Source organism: Culex quinquefasciatus, chromosome 3 (genome assembly GCF_015732765.1).
Source record: "Culex quinquefasciatus strain JHB chromosome 3, VPISU_Cqui_1.0_pri_paternal, whole genome shotgun sequence".
In the NCBI taxonomy this organism is placed as follows: Eukaryota; Metazoa; Arthropoda; class Insecta; order Diptera; family Culicidae; genus Culex; species Culex quinquefasciatus.
In genome coordinates, this window is record NC_051863.1 from 95,421,122 (window position 1) to 95,434,260 (window position 13,139).

General features: G+C 41.3%; 1 long non-coding RNA gene across 1 annotated transcript; it reads right to left on the reverse strand.

The window, feature by feature from the left end:
* Positions 1-11,391: 11,391 nt before the first annotated feature.
* Positions 11,392-12,054, reverse strand: LOC119770213. Its single transcript, XR_005278718.1, has 4 exons — positions 12,019-12,054; positions 11,762-11,836; positions 11,630-11,703; positions 11,392-11,567 (listed from the first exon to the last, which is right to left on the reverse strand). It is a non-coding gene; the product is annotated as an uncharacterized LOC119770213 (long non-coding RNA).
* Positions 12,055-13,139: the final 1,085 nt, after the last annotated feature.

The following is a 13,139-nucleotide window of genomic DNA, read 5'->3' on the forward strand; positions in this document are numbered from 1 at the left end:
TCTCCGAAAGATAGTGCTGGATAATTTTGATAAGATACATTGGAAAACCGTACAAATACAGTTTATGTATCAAACCATCATGCCAAACATTGTCAAAAGCCTTCTCAACATCCAACAAAGCCATAGCAGTTGATTTAGACTCAAGCTTGTTCTGCTTGATGATTTTAGTTACTCTCGTAAGCTGATGAGCAGTATTATGTCCCTTTCGGAAGCCAAACTGCTCATTCAAAATTATATTATTATCGTTGGTAAAATCCAAAAGCCTTGAATAGATGACCTTCTCAAAGAGTTTGGACAGACTACTCAAAAGACTAATGGGACGATAACTTGTTGGCGATGTTGGATCTTTTGAGGCTTCAAAATTGGTATGACTTTGCCCAGTTTCCAATTGGTGGGGAAGTAACCAAGTTGCAAACATTTATTGAAAATATTGGCTAGATGTTGAAAGAACTGATCACTCTGTTTTTTCAACACTAGATTAAAATGTTATCAAAGCCAGGAGCTTTCATATTTTTCATTTGTTTTACTGCAACTTTGACTTCCTCACCAGAAACATGGGAATCTGCAGGAAATTCAAAGGTAGAGTCATTAATTGTTGAAATACTATTGGCAACTGATGTTTCTTTACGGCTGGTCATGGAAGCGCCAAGATTATGAGAACTAACAAAATGAAGCCCAAGTGCATTTGCCTTTTCCTCGGATGTAATCAAAGGAGAATCCTCAACAATAAGAGGAGGAATAGGCTTTGGTTTGTTTTTAAGAACTTTTGAAAGTTTCCAAAATGGTTTTGAATAATTCCCAAGCTGGCTTACATGTTTTGAAAATTCTTGATTTCTGATATTGTCAAGTCGGTCTTGTATGATTTTGTTCAAATTGTTCACTGAAATCTTTTGTCATAGTCCCCAGTCCGTTGATATTGTCTCCTATAAACATTCCTAAGTCTAATCAAGTGTTTAGTATCTACGTCAATATCAGTTACCTTAAAATTAACAGGAACCTCCCGAACGTTGGCAGCCTCTGCTTGGTTGATAGCCTGCTGGATCACCTCCAGCGAACGATCAATATCGGCAGAAGTTTCCGGGTGTTGATCATAGTCGATGTTGCTGTCGACCACTTGCTGAAACTGCTGCCAGTCAACGTTGTGGTAATCTTTCCGGGTTGGTTGCCGCTGCGGAGTAACGGAAGCTCCAACCTCCACAACCACCGGATAGTGATCAGAACTCAACTCTTCAAACACCTCAGGATGAGCCACGTTCTCAGCCATATTGGTAATGAAGAAGTCGATGATTGAGTGATTCCCAGACCGAGCCACCCTCGTTGGACGATCTGGACTCACAACGTTGTAGTATCCGTTTTGCAGATCGTTGTGCAGAATCACTCCGTTCCGATTCCTCCTGCTGTTGCCCCAAACTTCATGCTTCGCGTTGAGGTCACCAGCGATGATGTACTTTGCGCTCCGCCGTGTCAGCTTCTGGATATCGCTCTTCAGTTTTGCTGCTGAACCATCTCTGGAATTCACCTGACGTGGGCAGTATGCAGCAATGAAGAGTACTGGGCCAACCGAAGTGGGAATTTCCACCCCAACGGCCTCGATGATGTCCAGCTTGAAGTGTGGCAGCCGGCGTGGCTTGAGATCACGATGAACAGCGACAAGCACACCTCCTCCTCCAGAGGTGGTCCTATCGAGCTGCGTCGCGATCTTGTAGTTTTGCAGATAAACTTTTTCACCGGGCTTCAGATGAGTTTCCGTGATGGCAGCTACGTCGATCTCCTTCTCGCGAAGAAAATCCACCAGCTCTAAGTTCTTCCTCCTAATGGAGCAAGCGTTCCAATTCAGCAGCTTGAGGGACCTACGATCCATACTGGATGACGAACGAGGTCAGCACTTCAATCTGCTGGGTCTTGGTTTTGCATCCACGCAGTGCAGCGGACATCTGTTTGAAAATATTGAGGAGTTCGGTTGAGGTGTAAAGATCATTACCATTTTCCTCAACTGCTGGTTCTTGGGTTGGTCTTGGCTCCTGGCTGAAGCCCGGTGGTGGCGGTCTCGGCTCCTGGCTGGAACCCGGCCGTGGATGATTCATCTCAGCTCTCTTCCTGGGATCCAACGGCAACGGTGCCAAGTTCGGGACCTGGCGTCGCGGTTGAAGAGGTGGAAAGTTTTGCTCCACCAGGGCTGGAGGAGTTCTACGACGCTGAGGCTGATTCTTCGTCGATGCTTGCTGCCGAATTTTCACGAACTCAGCTCTCTTGGGGCACTTTCGGTCGGTTGACGAGTGCTCACCGTTGCAGTTGAGGCACTTCACCAGCGAATCTTGGATGCACTGGGATGTGATGTGCGCATCGGTACCACATTTGGCGCAACGACGCTTCAGGTGGCAGTTCTTACCTCCGTGCCCGAAACCCAGGCAGTTGAAGCATTGTGTGACGTCACGATGCACTGGTCGGTATCGCTCCCACGACACGATAATGTTGAAAACCGCTCGGATTGCCTTCAGCTCAGGAAGCGTCGTCGATCCCTTAGCCAAATGCAGCAGGTAGAGCTGGTCACGGTACTTGATGTCTTTGTTGCGTCGGCTCATTTTGTGCACGGCCAACACATCCAGTTTCAAAACTTTTAGCTCGGCAGCTAATTCCTCCACTGGCATGTCGTACAGACCTCTGACGACGATTTTGTACGGCTTATCCATGGCGACATCATGGGTAAAGTACTCCGCCTCGTTTTCGGTCAAGTAATCCTTGACCAGTTGATAGTGCTGCCTGGATTGCACCAGCACCTTAAATCCGTCCTGACACAGACGAATGTTGCCTTGGACTTTCCCAGACTTGATGAGTTCAACCAGCCCCGCTCGAAAGTCGATCGTTGCTGCTGATTGCCGCACATAAAAAGGAGGCAGTTTCTCCTTTCGCTGTTTCACTTCATTCTCCTTTGCTTCCGCTACCTGGTCCTCGTCAGGCAGTCCAGCGAACTTGTTGTTCTTCAAAAGCTGCTCCTCGTGCGACGAAGAGTTCTCCTCCTCCTCATCCATCGGTACAGTACCGTCGCTCTTTTTCGTCTTTTTGCTGTTCGATGTCACTTCCAAAAGCACCTTCCTCTTGGAAATCCCCGGTTTTTGGCCATCAGTTGAGGCCTCAACCTTCCTTTTGGAAATTCCCACTTTTTTGCCTGCTTGAGCCGCAGGTAGGGCGATATTGCCGGCGTTTTGCGCCGGGACGCGACGAGTCATGTTGAATCAGACAACCTTCTCCAACGAATGCTCGGATAACAATGAATGCCAGTGTTTAAGTTTAATAAATCTTAGAAGTGTTTTCTACTTCCCAGTGACAGTTTTCCAGGCTGTCAGGCTCTGAGTCGCTTCAAACGTCAAAACTAGTTTATTTTGTTGGGTTTTCGTCATTGTTGTTTTCTTTATATCTTGTTAAGGTCAATTATTACTTGTCTTTTTGTTTAAACGAATGCCAGTGTTTAAGTTTAATACATCTTAGAAGTGTTTTCTACTTCCCAGTGACAGTTTTCCAGGCTGTCAGGCTCTGAGTCGCTTCAAACGTCAAAACTTTTTTATTTTTTTTTTGGGTTTTCGTCATTGTTGTTTTCTTTATATCTTGTTGAAGTCAATTATTACTTGTTTTTTGTTTAAACGAATGCCAGTGTTTATGTTTAATAAATCTTTGAAGTGTTTTCTACTTCCCAGTGACAGTTTTTCAGGCTGTCAGGCTCTGAGTCGCTTCAAACGTCAAAACTAGTTTATTTTGTTGGGTTTTCGTCATTGTTGTTTTCTTTATATCTTGTTGAGGTCAATTATTACTTGTCTTTTTGTTTAAAAGAATGCCAGTGTTTAAGTTTAATAAATCTTAAAAGTGTTTTCTACTTCCCAGTGACAGTTTTCCAGGCTGTCAGGCTCTGAGTCGCTTCAAACGTCAAAACTATTTAAATTTTGTTGGGTTTTCGTCATTGTTGTTTTCTTTATATCTTGTTGAAGTCAATTATTACTTGTTTTTTGTTTAAACGAATGCCAGTGTTTATGTTTAATAAATCTTAGAAGTGTTTTCTACTTCCCAGTGACAGTTTTCCAGGCTGTCAGGCTCTGAGTCACTTCAAACGTCAAAACTAGTTTATTTTGTTGGGGTATCGTCATTGTTGTTTTCTTTATATCTTGTTGAGGTCAATTATTACTTGTCTTTTTGTTTAAACGAATGCCAGTGTTTATGTTTGATAAATCTTAGAAGTGTTTTCTACTTCCCAGTGACAGTTTTCCAGGCTGTCAGGCTCTGAGTCGCTTCAAACGTCAAAACTATTTAATTTTTTTTTGGGTTTTCGTCATTGTTGTTTTCTTTATATCTTGTTGAGGTCAATTATTACTTGTCTTTTTGTTTAAACGAATGCCAGTGTTTATGTTTAATAAATCTTAGAAGTGTTTTCTACTTCCCAGTGACAGTTTTCCAGGCTGTCAGGCTCTGAGTCGCTTCAAACGTCAAAACTATTTATTTTTTTTGGGTTTTCGTCATTGTTGTTTTCTTTATATCTTGTTGAGGTCAATAATTACTTGTTTTTTGTTTAAACGAATGCCAGTGTTTAAGTTTAATAAATCTTAGAAGTGTTTTCTACTTCCCAGTGACAGTTTTCCAGGCTGTCAGGCTCTGAGTCGCTTCAAACGTCAAAACTATTTAATTTTTTGGGTTTTCGTCATTGTTTTTTTTTATATCTTGTTGAGGTCAATTATTACTTGTCTTTTTGTTTAAACGAATGCCAGTGTTTTAGTTTAATACATCTTAGAAGTGTTTTCTACTTCCCAGTGACAGTTTTCCAGGCTGTCAGGCTCTGAGTCGCTTCAAACGTCAAAACTATTTAATTTTTTTTTGGGTTTTCGTCATTGTTGTTTTCTTTATATCTTGTTGAGGTCAATTATTACTTGTTTTTTGTTTAAACGAATGCCAGTGTGTATGTTTAATAAATCTTAGAAGTGTTTTCTACTTCCCAGTGACAGCTTTCCAGGCTGTCAGGCTCTGAGTCGCTTCAAACGTCATAACTATTTTTTTTTTTTTGGTTTTCGTCATTGTTGTTGAAGTCAATTATTACTTGTTTTTTGTTTAAACGAATGCCAGTGTTTATGTTTAATAAATCTTAGAAGTGTTTTCTACTTCCCAGTGACAGTTTTCCAGGCTCTGAGTCGCTTCAAACGTCAAAACTATTTAATTTTTTTTTGGGTTTTCGTCATTGTTGTTTTCTTTATATCTTGTTGAGGTCAATTATTACTTGTCTTTTTGTTTAAACGAATGCCAGTGTTTATGTTTAATAAATCTTAGAAGTGTTTTCTACTTCCCAGTGACAGTTTTCCAGGCTGTCAGGCTCTGAGTCGCTTCAAACGTCAAAACTATTTATTATTTTTTTGGGTTTTCGTCATTGTTGTTTTCTTTATATCTTGTTGAAGTCAATTATTACTTGTTTTTTTGTTTAAACGAATGCCAGTGTTGTAACAAGATTTGTCCCAGATAATCGAAACTAACGAAACCAACGATACGAAACTGAATGGAACAATTATGCTACAAGGTCGGCTTGACCGCGACCCTTATCGAACTGTAAGAATGAAACGCACTTCGCTTAAGCGCCAACGCGACCCTAGCAGGGACGCGTACGAAGTCGCGAGATGAAGCCTGCCCGGACTAGCTCGCTCAGGGCGGGTCTGACTGGAAGCGATCCAACTCAATTTAACTCAGATCTGACGAAAACAAGTGGTTAAGTCCATACTAATTTATTGCCATGAAAGGATAAGAGATTAGGGTAGGGAAATAGTCATAAGTCAGCTCAGTCCACGCTTACAAATTGGACACCTTGACTTAGAGCTTACTTTTCTTCCGGCTTATTTATTAATTACAAGAGGCCTTAATACTAATGCGCATGAATGGGTTTGTTATGTGCACACATAAAGAAAAGATCTGACCTTGTGGTGGTAACCTAGGTTACGTCGGTGTCCTGGCTGGTCTGCGGTGGTGGCCGCCGCTCGCGTGATTCTCGCTCTGCTGCGTGCTGCTTTTTTTTTTAATTTATATTTATTCAGTTTTTCTTTTCCATGTACATTCATTCAGTTAAAATATTATTGAGTGTCCAATCACAATCGATGACATTTCACCTCAATTTTAAATACTAGCAACTTTCTTTTATTCATGAAATATTGTAGCTTTCGCTATTCAGTGATTTCAAATGTAGGAGGTCCTACATGTACAAAAGGGAAAAGGGATACCTTAAAACTAACTTATAAACTATATAAAGAGCGGATCAATGCAGCTGAAGACTGCAATGATTTTTGTCGAAATGCATCAATTATCTTATTGGACATAACATCCAAAGTGTCAACTTCGGCTAATTGATGAAGTTCACTGGTGCTGAACCAGGGAGGAAGTTTCAGAATCATTTTCAGAATTTTGTTCTGAATCCTCTGAAGTTTTTTCTTCCTGGTTAAGCAACAGCTTGTCCAGATCGGCACAGCATAAAGCATGACAGGTCTGAAAATTTGTTTATAAATTAACAGTTTATTCTTGAGGCAAAGTCTAGAATTCCTGTTTATAAGTGGATACAAACATTTAATATATTTGTTACATTTAACCTGTATACTTTCAATGTGGTCCTTGTAAGTAAGGTTTTTGTCAAAAGCAAGTCCAAGATATTTCACTTGATCCTCCCACTTTAAATTTACCTCATTCATCTTTATAATGTGATGACTTTTTGGTTTAATGAGGGAAAATAATAAGTTGAGTTTTTGCAGCATTTGGAGTAATTTTCCATTCTTTCAAATAAGAATTGAAAATATCCAAGCTTTTTTGTAATCTTCTTGTGATGACACGAAGGCTTCTACCTTTGGCGGAGATGCTTGTATCATCAGCAAAAAGTGATTTCTGACATCCTGGGGGCAAATCAGGCAAGTCAGAAGTAAAAATATTGTATAAAATTGGACCCAAAATGCTTCCTTGAGGGACGCCAGCACGTACAGGTAGTTGATCAGATTTGCTGTTCTGATAACATACCTGCAGACTACGATCCGTCAAATAATTTTGAATAATTTTCACGATGTAGATCCGAAAATTAAACCTTTCAATTTCGCAATCAAACCTTTATGCCAAACACTGTCAAATGCTTTTTCTATGTCTAGAAGAGCAGCGCCAGTAGAATAGCCCTCAGATTTGTTGCTTCGAATTAAATTTGAAACTCTCAACAACTGATGAGTAGTTGAATGCCCAAGGCGAAATCCAAACTGCTCATCAGCAAAAATTGAATTTTCATTAATGTGCGTCATCATTCTATTAAGAATTATTCTTTCGAATAATTTACTAATAGATGAAAGCAAACTAATGGGCCGATAGCTTGAGGCTTCAGCAGGATTTTTATCCGGTTTTAAAATCGGAACTACTTTGGCATTTTTCCAACTACTGGGAAAATATGCCAAATCAAAACATTTGTTGCAAATTTTGACCAAGCTACTAAAAGTTGCTTCAGGTAATTTTTTAATTAAAATGTAAAAAATGCCATCCTCACCAGGGGCTTTCATATTTTAAAATTTTTTGATAATAGAGTTTATTTCATTCAGATCCGTATTAAAAACATCATCTGATGAAAATTCTTGTTCAACAATATTCTGAAATTCTATTGAAATTTGATCTTCAATAGGACTCAGAACATTTAAGTTGAAATTATGAGCACTCTCAAACTGCTGAGCAAGTTTTTGAGCTTTCTCCCCATTAGTTAATAGAATATTATCACCATCTTTTAAAGAAGGGATTGGTTTTGAGGTTTCTTAAGAACCTTTGAAAGTTTCAAAAAGGTTTGGAATAAGGTTTAATTTGTTCGACATCTCTTGCGAACTTTTCATTTCGCAGGAGAGTGAATCTGTGGTCAATAACCTTTTGCAAATCTTTTGAATTCGCTTCAGTGCAGGATCACGAGAACGTTGATACTGTCTTCGGCGAACATTTTCAGACGAATCAGAAGCTGAAGATCGTCATCAATAATGGGAGAATCAAATTTGACTTGGACTTTAGGAATAGCAATATTCCTAGCATCCAAAATTGCATTAGTTAAAGATTCCAAGGCTGAATCAATATCAGCTTTGGTTTCTAAAACAAAGTCATGATTTAAGTTATTCTCAATATGATGCTGATACCTGTCCCAATTAGCTTTGTGGTAATTAAACACAGAACTATTGGGTCTGGTAACTGCTTCATGAGAAAGTGAAAATGTTACTGGAAGGTGATCAGAATCAAAATCAGCATGAGTCACTAAAGGACCACAATACTGACTTTGATTTGTCAAAACCACATCAATTGTTGATGGATTTCTAACAGAAGAAAAGCAAGTTGGCCCATTCGGATATAAAACCGAATAAAGACCAGAAGTGAATAGAATTTTACCATTGGAATTTACTTTTGAATTATTCCAAGATTGGTGTTTGGCATTAAAATCACCGATGATCAAAAATCGAGATCTATGCCGAATAAGTTTATTCAAATCCCCTTTGAAATAATTTTTATTTTCCCAGTGCATTGGAAAGGCAAATATGCAGCTGCAATCATAATTTTCCCAAAAGAAGTTTCAAGTTCAATGCCCAAACTTTCAATAACTTTTAACTTAAAGTCACGTAACGTACTATAAGCCATACTACGGTGGATAACTATTGCAACTCCACCGCCATTTCGATTAATTCTGTTATTGGTTATAACTTTATAATCTGGATCACTTTTCAAATAAGTGCCAGTTTTTAAAAATGTTTCGGTTATAACAGCACGTTATGAACTCGTAAAAAGTTGAAAAATTCATTTTCTTTCGCTTTTAAAGAGCGAGCATTAAAATTCATAATATTGATGGAATTACTTAGATCCATGATTAAACTTCAGGGTAAGAACAACATCATTCGCAAATTTTAATCCAATCTGGATAGCTTCCATCATGGATGTAGCATTACTCATTGTTTGAATCAAACCAAACAGTGAGTTTTGCAAAAAAGTCATTTTTTCAAACGTAACATCGCCGAGATCAGAAGATCCCAAAGCGTTGCCAGCAGAAAAATTTTCAAATGAAATTTGAGGTACCTGCCCAATTTGAAAATTGGTAGAGGATTTAAAATTCGTGGATGAACCCGAACCCGAAACGACGTTGGCATAAGAAATACCATTGCTGTTACCTAACTTTTCCATGGTAGGGGTATTGTTCGAGTGAGACAGCACGAACGTTTGATTTAAAGATGCAGGTACAACCTGACTTTGAGAAAATTTCGGTTTGGTTTTCGGCTGATGCTTAGCACGAGAATCCAAAACCTTTTTTCTGATGGGGCAATCCCAGAAATTTGATTTGTGATTTCCACCTCAATTTGCACATTTAAATTGGGTGACTTCTTTCACGGGACAATTGTCCTTGTCGTGAGAAGAATCCCAGCAAACCATGCATTTTGGAACCATGGCGCAATGATCAGTACCGTGACCGAATGCCTGGCAACGCCGGCACTGGGTCAGATTCTGGCCATTACCGCAATGTTTCTTAAAATGCTCCCACTTTACCCGTACATGGAACAAAAACTGTACTTTGTCCAAAAGTTTCAAATTGTTGATTTCATTTCTGTTGAAATGAATCAGATAAAATTGTGAAGTCAAACCAAAGCGAGAAATATTCCCGTTTGATTTTTTCTTCATTGGTATTACTTGGGATGGGGCAAAGCCAAGCAACACCTTAAGTTCGTTTTTGATCTCATCCACCGACAAGTCGTTGGAGAGACCTTTCAGGACCGCCTTGAATGGACGAGCATTCTTGGTCTCATACGTGTAGAAATTGTGTTTGTGGTTTTTCAAATAACCAACAAAAGTTTGGTGATCTTGTAAAGATTCCGTCAACAAGCGACATTCTCCTCTTCGACCAAGCTGGAACGAAACCTTCAAATTGCAAGTTTCCTTGCAATTCTTCAGTTGCGTTCGGAAGCTGGCCAAATCGGAGACGGAAGTCACTACAATTGGCGGAGCCTTTACTCGTTTCTCGACGGCAGAAGGCTCAGTACGAGGAGAAGGATCCTTGTCCACAGTTTCGGATAAAACACCGAAACCGTTTGCCAATGGAATTGGAGGATTGACCTCACTTTCAGAATCAGAATCAGACCTCGGATGAGGCTGTTTTCTTTTTCTGTTTCCGTTAGCCGATTTAGCGTTCAAACGCTTCACCGACGTAACGACCAAATCTTCAGAAGATTTGCGTTTACCTTTGTTTTGACGCATTTTGCAAGCAAAGTTCTCTTAAAAAGATGGCTTCGTTTGTAAAATACAACAAAATTTCAGGTGGGGTTAGTCTTGAAAAGACTGTTTAGAATTTTGGAAAGTAACTCAGGTAGTCTTTAAAAAGACTGTGAATTTTGTTTGAAATAACTCTGAGCTTAGGTAGTAAAAAAATACCGCAGCTCTAGTGTCCGTTCACCACGAAGGTTCGCAAGACACTGATGCTGCGTGCTGCTGATCGGTGCTTCTGCTCCTCGTACTCTGCAGGGCTGCCTTCGCCGGCTTGGCCGGCAGGTCCCGGAATGCCGTCCCGTGGACGGTTTGCTGCTCGTGGAATCGTTCGTGGCTTGGTTGATACGCCCACGCCTGAGTGGCGGGCTGGTTTGGCGCGCTCGTTGAGCGCGGTGTTGTTTGGTGCTGCTGCCTAGTCGAACCGTCGATCGTTTGTACACCCACGTACTTCGTTCGTGTCGATCGCTGCTACCCACTGACTCGGGCCCGGTTGCGGGTGGGCCCTACAGGTGGCAGAATCTTGGCGCGCTGCTCCCAATTGCTCGGAGTTGCGAATGGTGCACTCCTACGGGATTCAACGCAGGACACTTGGGGAACGAAAGGGTGGCACTGGACCGAAGGTTGCGCTCGGGGTGAAGTGATTGTGTCGAGCGCTGCTGTCGTCGTGCGAGCTACAAATTCCAGTTGCTCAGGGCGGTTGACAGGGGCCCCTACGGAGAGATGTGCTCGATTGCGTCGAGACCCTTTTGCTCAGAGCCAGTGGCGTGGACTCGTACAGGTCTGACGCCAGGCACGTGTGACGACGCGCTGGACCCAATGGTGCTTCACGTACGGTTGGCAGAGAAACGATTCCTTCACGAAGCGATCACGTATCGCGGGCCTTGGCCGGAGGCTGTCTGGCCGTCTCGATCGTGCGCGTTGACGTTGCTTGGCGAGGTGGTTAAGGGTAACGCTGTTGCCGTTCGTGCGAGTTGTTGCTTCCTTTGCTCAGAGGGTTTGGCTCGGCCTCCTACGGAGAGCAAAACTCACGTGCGCCGTAGCCCTTTGGCTCAGAGTCGGCAATGGACTGGACTCCTACGGGAACCGGCGCTGCACGCGTGAACGACGCATTATTGCCTTGACCTCGCGGGGGGCTTAATCGATGCTGTTAGTGGCGCTACACGTGGTCAGGTTGCTGGAAGCTGAAGGCTAGATGACACGAGTCGTACTTGCCGGCACGTGCTGTGCGCGGGCTTAGTCAGCCCAGGTGCGAAATTGTCGCGTTGCCACGTGCGCGTGCGCGCCGCGCTCTTTGAGCCCCGCACGTCAACCTTTGAATGAGAGGGTTATCTTAGCACTTACTTAACCGCAATTCCACCTGGTCGCAAGTTACCTTCTTCTTAGTTGGCTTCTGGGGAGAACTGTTCACACTCTTTCTCACTTTCGATCACCGTCTAATAACGAAACCTTTAAAGTCGTGGCTACTGTTAATTTCGAATCAATTCTACCATTGAAGTGAACTTACTGCTTGGATATGCCCTAACAGCGGCGAAGTCGCCGACGGCGACTTTCTGGTTCAGTGCGATGGTGACGTCCGCACCTGTTTAATGGTTTATTTCAACTTTAACAACGGTTTGACTTTTCTAGCGCTTCATAACTTACAATGGTTTTGGCTTAATCACGCTTTTGACCGTGCCGTAACACGCGGCGAACCAGGGACGATTCGGGGCCTGAGGTGGGGAAGCGGATTAGATCGCGAACACCTAGCGAGTACAAACTTACGTTTGGCTTATTAATCGTCCAGGTCTTCCTCTGTCGATTAGAACACTCTACACTTCTCTTCGTACTTTCTCGTACACTCCTTCTCGCGACGACGGTGATCGGGGGTAAAACTAAACTTGCGACTTGCTTGCTGCTTATATGAACGACTTATGGCTATTTAAGGTTTGGGGTGCTAGGAGGAAAGGTGGGTGGACAAAGGGATAGAAGGCTCATCAGCGGAAATCACTGTTTGCGTCACCGAACTGATGAAATATTATCTCATCCTAATCATCATCGTCTCATCTTCGGGAGGCAAACCAGTGCGACCCGCCCAGATCAAGCGAATTCGAGCAGTTGGGAACTCGCGTGTTCTGCGTCTCCGCTAGGGTCTGGGAGGAGTTTTCTTCTCGCGGAATTAAATGTTACAGTGTTTATGTTTAATAAATCTTAGAAGTGTTTTCTACTTCCCAGTGACAGTTTTCCAGGCTGTCAGGCTCTGAGTCGCTTCAAACGTCAAAACTATTTATTTTTTTTGGGTTTTCGTCATTGTTGTTTTCTTTATATCTTGTTGAGGTCAATTATTACTTGTCTTTTTGTTTAAACGAATGCCAGTGTTTATGTTTAATAAATCTTAGAAGTGTTTTCTACTTCCCAGTGACAGTTTTCCAGGCTGTCAGGCTCTGAGTCGCTTCAAACGTCAAAACTATTTAATTTTTTTTTGGGTTTTCGTCATTGTTGTTTTCTTCATATCTTGTTGAAGTCAATTATTACCTGTTTGTTTGTTTTTTAACGAATACCGTTATCAATCAACTAACTTTTCTACGAATTTGAGTTCTAAAAAAATCATTACTTCTATTTTTTCTAATTGAATCAAACTAAAACAACAACTAAATTTAGTTGATGATCATTTTTAATATGTTTTAATACTGATGTAGTCTCATCCTAAGTAATATTTAACTTAAAAATAATTCTTCAACAATTTTCTCATACCAGAGATTTTTGAAATCACTTCCGTAACAAGAACACATACTTTTCTAGGTGCAGAATACTCGAACCTTAGATTCATTTAATACGATTTAAATTTAAAAAAATCTTATCTGCTTAAAGAACTGATCATAGATTCACACCATACTGATATAGAA